At 37.3% G+C, this 9,663-nt stretch overlaps 1 long non-coding RNA gene across 1 annotated transcript; it reads left to right on the top strand.

The window, feature by feature from the left end:
• The first annotated feature begins 267 nt into the window (after window positions 1-267).
• LOC124631996 lies at window positions 268-1,220 on the top strand. The gene is made up of 2 exons (XR_006984568.1): window positions 268-468; window positions 805-1,220. It is a non-coding gene; the product is annotated as an uncharacterized LOC124631996 (long non-coding RNA).
• The last annotated feature ends 8,443 nt before the right edge of the window (window positions 1,221-9,663 follow it).

Here is a 9,663-nt window from a genome sequence, read left to right as displayed (position 1 = left end):
ATTCAGGAGGAAAATCTTTAGATGATTTATTATGCGGAGTCAGAAACATAAGGTCAGCTTAAAGCAGCTAGGATCTAATGCTTCATGTGTGCAGTTAAAGTCTAATATGCAATTGTATTAGATAGATCCTAAGGCAAATTGCTTGTGTATGGCTGACTTAAGAGTTCTTCGGGATTTATGTAGATGTCAGTATTAAGGAATAACTAAAAAGACATAAGACATAGATATGATTAAAAAATTGTGCCATAGTACGATTTAACCCTTAAATTGGCAGTGTACTCCACCAAAGACATTAACTTTTTTTAAATCGATTGTAGTACTAATCTAAAAAAAATACATTTTTTTTATTCTTTTTGGCTTGCAATAATTGTTTATTTTGGTAGAAAAAATATTTGAATGTGGTTCCATTGAAAAATAGCTGTCAAATTCAAAATGTCTTCCAAGCGGTCTGATGCATCTAGGTCACGGGTAAGTTTTTTGTGTTTTTCTACATTTTTTTTGGGATGGGACTTGTGGTTATTTGGCTTTAAATTGCATAGGAACATTATAAATGATATCAATCATTCGTAATTTTGTGTGTAAATAATGTAATCGCAATTTTATAAGTTCATAACTGTGTATGTACTCCCTGAATACCGTTGCTAAGTACGTAGTGAAGTCCACAACATAAACTTTGGTATACACGGAGTACATTGCTTATTACTTAGAAATGCAAACTAGCCTTTTTTTGTTGGTTTTTATGTAAAATGACTTCAGTTGTGTCGTGAATTGTATGTCATACAGCATGTTCTTTTTCATTTTCAGCAGTGCTTGAACCTGACACGACCTGATTTAGCAGATATGCTTATATCTATGTACCGAGCTTTGTACAAGAGCCGACGTCTTGAAAGGGGTCCGGTACATGGTGATATTTGGGTGGGTGAAGGAGAAAATAATTCAGAAACCTACGGCTGAACGGCCTGTGGACAGTATCAGAAAATGCTGTCGGACATTTTCCAGAAATAGCAGATAAGCAATCACGCTGTAGGTTTTGCAAAGTTAGAAGAACTAAAGTTTTTTGCGTGAAATGCAATGTGCTCCTGTGTTTTATGGTAGGAGAAAGTAACAAAAGAAATTGCTTCCGCTAATCTCACACGCAATAAATGCATGTTATGTAGGTAGTTTGATTAATATAAGATTATATAAGAATTATGATTAATAAAGTGAAGATTTTACTAAAATGTGTTTTATTCATATTTTGGCAACGTACTCCACGTAGTACGAACAGAAGAATCACTATAGTTGGCAACGTACTCCCCGGAGTACATAGATTTTCGCGAAAACTGTAATAGGTAGATTTTTTTTTCGATTTTTTTCAGTCATCTGTCATCGTAATAAACCAGGAAATAAGAAAAAATAATTAAATTTTTGTAATTAATTGATTTGCCAATTTAAGGGTTAAGCACAGAAGAACTATATGCCATCAATATTAATTTTACTTGTTTATCATTACGATGATTTTACAAATCTATCGATAGGTGTAACATGTTGTCACGTTTAGCGTGTGGACGGTTTAGATTTTAAATTAAACCCCACATTGTGAACATAAAAATTTATTTCCAAGGTCGCGATTCGAATGCCCGTCAGCAAAATTAATTTTGTTATATGGAGGTAAAGCGCGCTAGCACTGTCCTGGCTTCACGTGGAGAGATGTCCGGTGATGACGCTCAGCCGAGGAGGCGCTTCAGGGTGGACGACCCGCAGATGGTGATGCAGTATGGTAGAGGGTAATCGGTGCACGGTGCCTCTCGGTGCCTGTCGACGTTCGGCCAACGGATCAGCCGTGGCCCGGAGTTTAAGCCGAACTTTGAACCCGAACTTTGGACCCTGGAATTTACATCCATTCAAATAAATGTCCATTTCTGATTGTCCTCCTCTGACTGTGTTTGCCGCGGAAGCAGGAAGCAGAAGCTCAGTGCGCTTAAGGCGAATGTGTGCAAATTCACAGTCAGAATCGGAGTTTACAGAGAACAGCTGAAATGTAATTTTTATATAAAATGTATAAAACATATAAAAAATAAGATGCAGGGATAAGCAAATGAAAAGAATAACCCTGACTGCTTATGATGATGAAAAAGGCTACAAATGATGCGACAATGTGCAAAGCAAGAAAAGATGAAATCTGCAAGTCATTTGCCAACGGTCACCCAATAGGTGGGTGGTAGCAATTACACGAATTGTTCAACACTTACCCAATACGGGGAGATGCACTGATTCTACAATATAGAGAATAAGTTAAACGAAATTTGAAAAATATGTTTTCAAAATTATAAAATAAAACCGTTAAGACCACGATTAACGTCACGCACTAAGGACTGGCAAAAGTGAGTGCTTGTAAGGAGCGCGTGAACGTGTGTCTTCCGTGATGATATTTTAAAAATGGTCGAGTCGCTAAAGCAGCTAACCAACCTCACGGTACACGCCCGTGAATGAGTAGCGAACGAATCCGATTTGCATTGGTACAGCAGTCCAGGTAAAAGAATCGAAACCATATCACAATGACGTGAAGTCCAATTTGGTTTAACTTGCCGTTGCACCGATACAGATAATGACTACGTACTGTTTGTTTTTAAGTTTTGATTAAGTTACAATTTTTTCTTTCTAGACCCAAGTTGTTATAATAAATATGAATTTAAAAATACGTTAATCAGTTTAGTAAAAGAAATAAATAATACTTAATTAACGAAACAAATAATTGTACGCGTTTCTAAACGCAACCGTAGGTAGACATTACATTTATTTATTTATTTTTCTACCCACCTTATATTAATATTTTGATTAAAAACAAAAGGCAAGTATTTTAAAACGTTGACATTAACGTACAACGTTACAATACCCCCGCGCACAGTCAAGGATTTTGTTATTTCTCTAAAAAAAATGACAAAATCCGCATGTTCTCGAACTATGTTGCTAAACTATTTGTTTATTCTTCCAAAATACACTCATTCATACATCTCTCAAACACACTCCAGCAGCAGTTACTCTTAGTATCTATTAAAATAACTGACGCACAATTGCATACTGTTATAAGTGCCAGTATTCTTATTTACTTGACACTTTACAAATAGAAGTTCCAAGTGAAGGTGGAAAAGTAAGCGAGAGGGAACTAAAATAATAAATAAATTAAGATAAAAGATAACTTGAAGAAAAAAATACTGAATAGTTAAAATTGATGAACAAAAAATATTATCTATTGCCGACAAATAATTTTAAGTCTTTTATGTGCCAAGATCCTAAGTTTTTACCTGACATGTCCTGCAGCACATAAACTAAGGGAGACTTCTTTTCAATTATTTTAGCTTTAATAAATTTCGGTGCTAACTTTTTCGAAAACCGATTTGCCTTATCACTTAAAAAGTAAGCGCGCTTCATGACTATGTCTCCAACGTTAAATTCGGCAAACTTGCGTCTCAAATTATAATGTGAAGTGTTCTTTACATGGGCTTGCCATAATCTAGACTGCACAGTATCAAAGGTACTGGCCAAACAACCAAGGTTTTCTGCGTATATATCACGTGGCAAAAAGAGTGTTTCATTGCCGAGGTCATTATCAATATAGTGAGACCCGCAAGAAACAAGTTCACGGCCGAAAACTAAAAATGATGGCGTAAAACCTGTGGCTTCGTTTACAGAGTTGTTGATGGCAAACTGTACTTCGGGAATAAATAAGTCCCATGATCTGTGGTCATCATTTACGTATGTGGATAAACAAGTTATAATAGTTCTATTATACCTTTCTACTAAATTTACCTGAGGGGTGTATTTAGGTGTAAAGTAAATGTTCGGTATTCTATATTTTTTAAATAAGGCATCAGTCACCTTCCCAGTAAACTGTGTACCATTATCCATTAATACAGTTTGAGGTATGCCGTGCACTAAAAATACTGACTCTTCTAAAATTTTTGTAACTATTTCGGCAGTTGCTCTTTTAATTGGGAAAATCGAACAAAATTTTGAAAAACAACAAGTTATAACTAATATGTAGCTATTCTGCTTTCTTGTAGTAGGAAGAGGTCCCATTAGATCTATAGAGATCATTTGAAATGGTCGTGAACATTGTTTAGGACGACCCATTTCTCCTAAATGCTGATGATTCTGGGCTTTGTAGGCTAAGCACTTATCACAAGTACTAACAAATTTAACAACGTCCTTATACATCCCTGGCCAGTAATAACGTAACGCAAGACGGCGGTAAGTTTTAAAAATGCCCATATGTCCTGCTTTAGGCTCGGAATGATTTTCGTGAATTATGGGCTCGCGAAATTCAGTAGGAACGACCTGCTTCCACGAGAATTCAGAAGTCATTTCATGCTTATTTTTAGAAAGCCGGAACAGTTTATTATTTTTAATAATAAAGTTTGCAAATTTTGAAGGGTCATTTAGGCAACCGTGGTAAATACTTTTGTACCAAGGGTCTTTAGTGTCCACATAAGTGGAAGAACCAATGGCACTAACTGGTACGCTCCTAGACAAAGCGTCGGGAATGACGTTGTCTACACCACGTCGGTGCTTAATAACAAAGTTAAAGGCTGATAAACGTACGCCCCATCGTGCCAGTCGACCAGTAGGGTTACTTAATGACAAGAACCATTTGAGCGCACTGTGGTCGGTATAGACAGTAAACTGTTGTCCGTTTTCAATATAGCAACGCCAATGCTCAAGAGCGGTAATGACAGCTAACGTTTCGCGCTCGGTTATGCTGTAGTTCTTCTCGGCAGCAGTCAATGACTTACTCATGTAGGCAATTGGATGTTCCTTGCCATCTATTGACTGAGTAAGCATTGCGCCGACACCGTAACTACTAGCATCCGTATGTACTTCAAACGGCTTAGAGTAATCTGGACATGAAAGTACGGGGGCAGAAACTAAACACTCCTTAAGTTTTTGGAATGCAGAGTCAGCTTCTGGAGTCCATTTGAAGGGAGGAGTGCCCTTTTTGGAGGAAGTCAACTTATTTAAGGGCCCCGCTATAGTGCTGAAGTTCGGAACGAAACGTCTGTACCATGTGGCAGTACCAAGAAAACGTTTGAGGTCCTTCCGACTTTTAGGCGTCGGATAATTGAGTATAGCCTCAACCTTGGCTGGATCTGTACGTAGCCCAGTGCTATCGACCACGTAACCGAGGTATTTGAGCTGTGACCTGAAGAAATTGCACTTTTCGAGGTTAACAGTTAAGTTAGCCTGTTTCAACTTGTCTAAAACGCGCAAAAGTAGTGTCATGTGACTATTGAAGTCTTCAGAAATGATGATGACGTCATCCAAATAAGCGAAGACTTTTAGGCCAAACTCGGAAAACAAAAGGTCAACGAGTCTCTGCTGAGTAGCCGGTGCATTTGTCAAGCCAAAAGCAGTACGCTTGAAACAAAAGGTGCCCCTGCCAGGAACGTAAAACGCTGTCTTCTCACGGTCTTCAGCAGCGATAGGTATTTGCCAGAAAGCCTTGGATAGGTCTAAACTTGATAAATAGCGCGCGTCTCGTAAGTTGTCTAAAATCTCCGATATGTAAGGGAGATTATAGGCATCGCGCTTAGTCACCGAATTAAGTTTGCGACTATCAAGGCAAAACCGAGGCTGGCCGTTCTTTTTATTTACGATCAGAACAGGAGATGACCATGCGCTCTCGCAAGGCTCGATTACGTCGAGTGAAAGCATTTCATCCACCTGTTCAATCAAAATACGCTGCTTCTCCGGTGACAGTCGGTAGTACCGTTGACGAATCGGTGCTGCGTTACCCGTCTCAATGCGGTGCTGGATAAGACTCGTTACGCCCAAACCTTTGCGATGAAAAGAAATGTCTTCGAACTGTTTGATGACACTATCCGCCAGTTTCTTTTGTGCCTCATCAAGATTAGTATAGCCTTGTATGAAGGAATGTTGAGGAGTATCTAATGAGCAATTAATGTCATTAAACATTGTAACGCTACCAGTATATTTTGGACATATCTTAAATTTACGCCAAAAATCTATGCCTAAAATCAGGTTCCTTTTAATATCGGGAATGACATGTGCCTTCAAAATGTGAAATTGATTCTCGAATTTTATTGGTAAATTAATATAACCTAAACTATTTAAATTTTGACCTCCTGCTGCCGTTACTGTAATGCAATCGTTTTCAATAAGTGGCAAGCCATAATCTTTAAGTATGTTATGAGCACTGTTGCCTATAATGGTTACCGCGGAACCGGAATCTAGAAGACCCGAGACGGTAAGATCGTTAATCAGAACAGATACATAAGGCCTATCATCACAGTCTCCTTTATCCTCGAGAACCGTGTAGATGTTATACGATTTAAAAAATAACCTAATTGTTTGTAACCAATCCTGCCACTCTTGGTTATCAAATTTATTATTTGCACGGTTCTCTGTAATTAGTTTTTTTCCTTATTAACATCCTTGCTGCAGTTTGGACAATCAGGAGCTTTCACGCCCTCACGACCACAAGAAAAACATACTACCACATCCTTGCTTGTACACTGCCTTAGATTATGTGTGTTATTGCGACAACGTGGGCAGTAGCGCATTTTAGAACTAGTATTATGTTTAGGATTAGGGTTAGAATTAGGATTAGGAGTACCGACTGCATGAACATATTTAGCTGTAGAATTATTATTACCTTTGTTATTATTATAAATATTTTGATTATTATTTTGCCTATTGTTATTGTGAAAATTTTTACCATATGTGTTGTTATTATTAAATTTAGAATAATGCTTACTATTAGATTGTCCTGAATATGCTAATTCAGGAGCTAAGGTATTCGAGGACGGTTTAGGGGGTTCCTTAAATTGAGAAAATCGTGACTGGATATTTTCATAATTCCGACACAGGGTTCGCAATACGTCAATGGAATTTATTTCCGAAACAGATGCAAGGATATTCGCGTAGATTGGACGAATATTGTGAAGGATTATCTCCAATTTATCTTCCTCTGACACCTTCTTTGAAAGTCGCGAAAAGAGTCCAGACATAATAGATAAGTAAATGACGATATTTTCAGTCTCACCCTGTGTACGAGTCCGTATCTCTGTAAGCAGTCTGTAGTCATAATCAGACTCATCGAAATCACGTCTCAACGCCAGTGTAAGATCGTTCCAACTCGAAATCGTATCCCTGACACTTCTGTACCAATGCAATGCTTCGCCGATAAATATCTCTGTAGCGTTAGATAATATTTTATTATAAGAAATATTTTTAGCCTGACACAATTCTTCACAACGTTGAATAAATGCACGTACGCAAGACTTGCCATCATATCTTATCTTCGAAAATTTGTTAATGTTGCCTTCACAAGTGACGGAAACATTAACAGGTGTCGCAGTAAGAACGGATGAGCAGTCCGTACTAGTGGTAGCTAGAGGGTCCACAGCAGAATCATTAAGCGAAGTAAGCTTTGCAGAAGTGCTCTTGAAAAGGCCAACACATTGGTCGTAAGTCTCCTCTAATTTGTCATCAAATGCAATACGATTAAGACGGTGATAAACATGGTTAAGTAAATTTTGACTCCGTAACAATGTGTTTTTATCTATTGAAGTAGATTCTAAATTATTGTTAACCCTTTCAAGAACATCCAAAACTCCTTTAAGGTCGACTGCTGAATCGAACGGACTAGTGAGGATGTCTTCCGAAGGAAACAATGGCCCACACTTAGCAATTTGTTTGCGCAACTCCTGCACTGTAGTAGCTGGAGATTCACCCCTAATAGAGACTTCGTACTCAAGCTCAGCCTTTTGAAGCGACATAAACTTAACTGGATAAGCCATAGCGAAGAAAGATTGAATAAAAAAAAAAAAATTATGCGAAAAGTGATTGGGTGAATGTTGAACAACTCAATAACGTGAAAAAACAATTAGAAATTAAAAAAAAATACTCCGTCTGTTACAATTTTTAAATTTAACTAAGTAACGTCTTGGTTGTTTTTCCACGGAGAAGAATGTTAACTAAAATAAGCGTGTGACAAAACAAAAAAAAAAATTGCAACCAAAAAAAAAAATTGCAACAAAAAAAAAAAATAAAAAAACAAAGCAAATTTCGTAACTAATGTGTACGCACATTAAATACACAAACAAATTTATTTTTAATAAAAACGACAAATAATGTTGCCGACTGTAATTGTAATTTGCAATACATACATTTATGATTGTACCGTTTATATTTAAAAAAAAAAAATGTGTAAAAAAAAACTATATAAAAAAAAAACAATAACGAAGTATTAATTTACACTGTCGACTGTACTGCAGATGTAATAAAATTAACTGTAGTACCAAAAAAAAAAAATTAAAAATTAAGTGTCCACCAAATTATGCCGTTGATAGTACCTTATGCAAGACATTCTACGAAGCAAAATTTTATTTAAGAAACAGTGGGTAATTTACAATAACTATAATGACGGCTAAAAAAAAATTTGAAAAAACAAAATTAACGGCAAATTATACTAGTGTGTGTCAAGTTTAGGACTGTGACTGCACTTTGATAATATCAATCACTGATTAATATTTAAAATGTTAAATATTACAAAACAAATGTGACGTACACCTTAGTTACTATGCAACCAAAAGAAAAAAAACGTTTCACAAAACTAAAAAACATAAAGAACGCACACAAAACACCAAAAAGCACTACTACCTCCATAGAACAAAAAAAAAAATTACTGACCATATAAATATAAACCACGAAAAGGGCGCCAATGTCACGTTTAGCGTGTGGACGGTTTAGATTTTAAATTAAACCCCACATTGTGAACATAAAAATTTATTTCCAAGGTCGCGATTCGAATGCCCGTCAGCAAAATTAATTTTGTTATATGGAGGTAAAGCGCGCTAGCACTGTCCTGGCTTCACGTGGAGAGATGTCCGGTGATGACGCTCAGCCGAGGAGGCGCTTCAGGGTGGACGACCCGCAGATGGTGATGCAGTATGGTAGAGGGTAATCGGTGCACGGTGCCTCTCGGTGCCTGTCGACGTTCGGCCAACGGATCAGCCGTGGCCCGGAGTTTAAGCCGAACTTTGAACCCGAACTTTGGACCCTGGAATTTACATCCATTCAAATAAATGTCCATTTCTGATTGTCCTCCTCTGACTGTGTTTGCCGCGGAAGCAGGAAGCAGAAGCTCAGTGCGCTTAAGGCGAATGTGTGCAAATTCACAGTCAGAATCGGAGTTTACAGAGAACAGCTGAAATGTAATTTTTATATAAAATGTATAAAACATATAAAAAATAAGATGCAGGGATAAGCAAATGAAAAGAATAACCCTGACTGCTTATGATGATGAAAAAGGCTACAAATGATGCGACAATGTGCAAAGCAAGAAAAGATGAAATCTGCAAGTCATTTGCCAACGGTCACCCAATAGGTGGGTGGTAGCAATTACACGAATTGTTCAACACTTACCCAATACGGGGAGATGCACTGATTCTACAATATAGAGAATAAGTTAAACGAAATTTGAAAAATATGTTTTCAAAATTATAAAATAAAACCGTTAAGACCACGATTAACGTCACGCACTAAGGACTGGCAAAAGTGAGTGCTTGTAAGGAGCGCGTGAACGTGTGTCTTCCGTGATGATATTTTAAAAATGGTCGAGTCGCTAAAGCAGCTAACCAACCTCACGGTACACGCCCGTGA

The sequence above is a fragment of the Helicoverpa zea genome, chromosome 7, assembly GCF_022581195.2.
Source record: "Helicoverpa zea isolate HzStark_Cry1AcR chromosome 7, ilHelZeax1.1, whole genome shotgun sequence".
Classification (NCBI taxonomy): domain Eukaryota; kingdom Metazoa; phylum Arthropoda; class Insecta; order Lepidoptera; family Noctuidae; genus Helicoverpa; species Helicoverpa zea.
The sequence above is the reverse complement of the archived record's forward strand: the minus strand, read 5'-3'. Positions and strand labels throughout refer to the sequence as shown.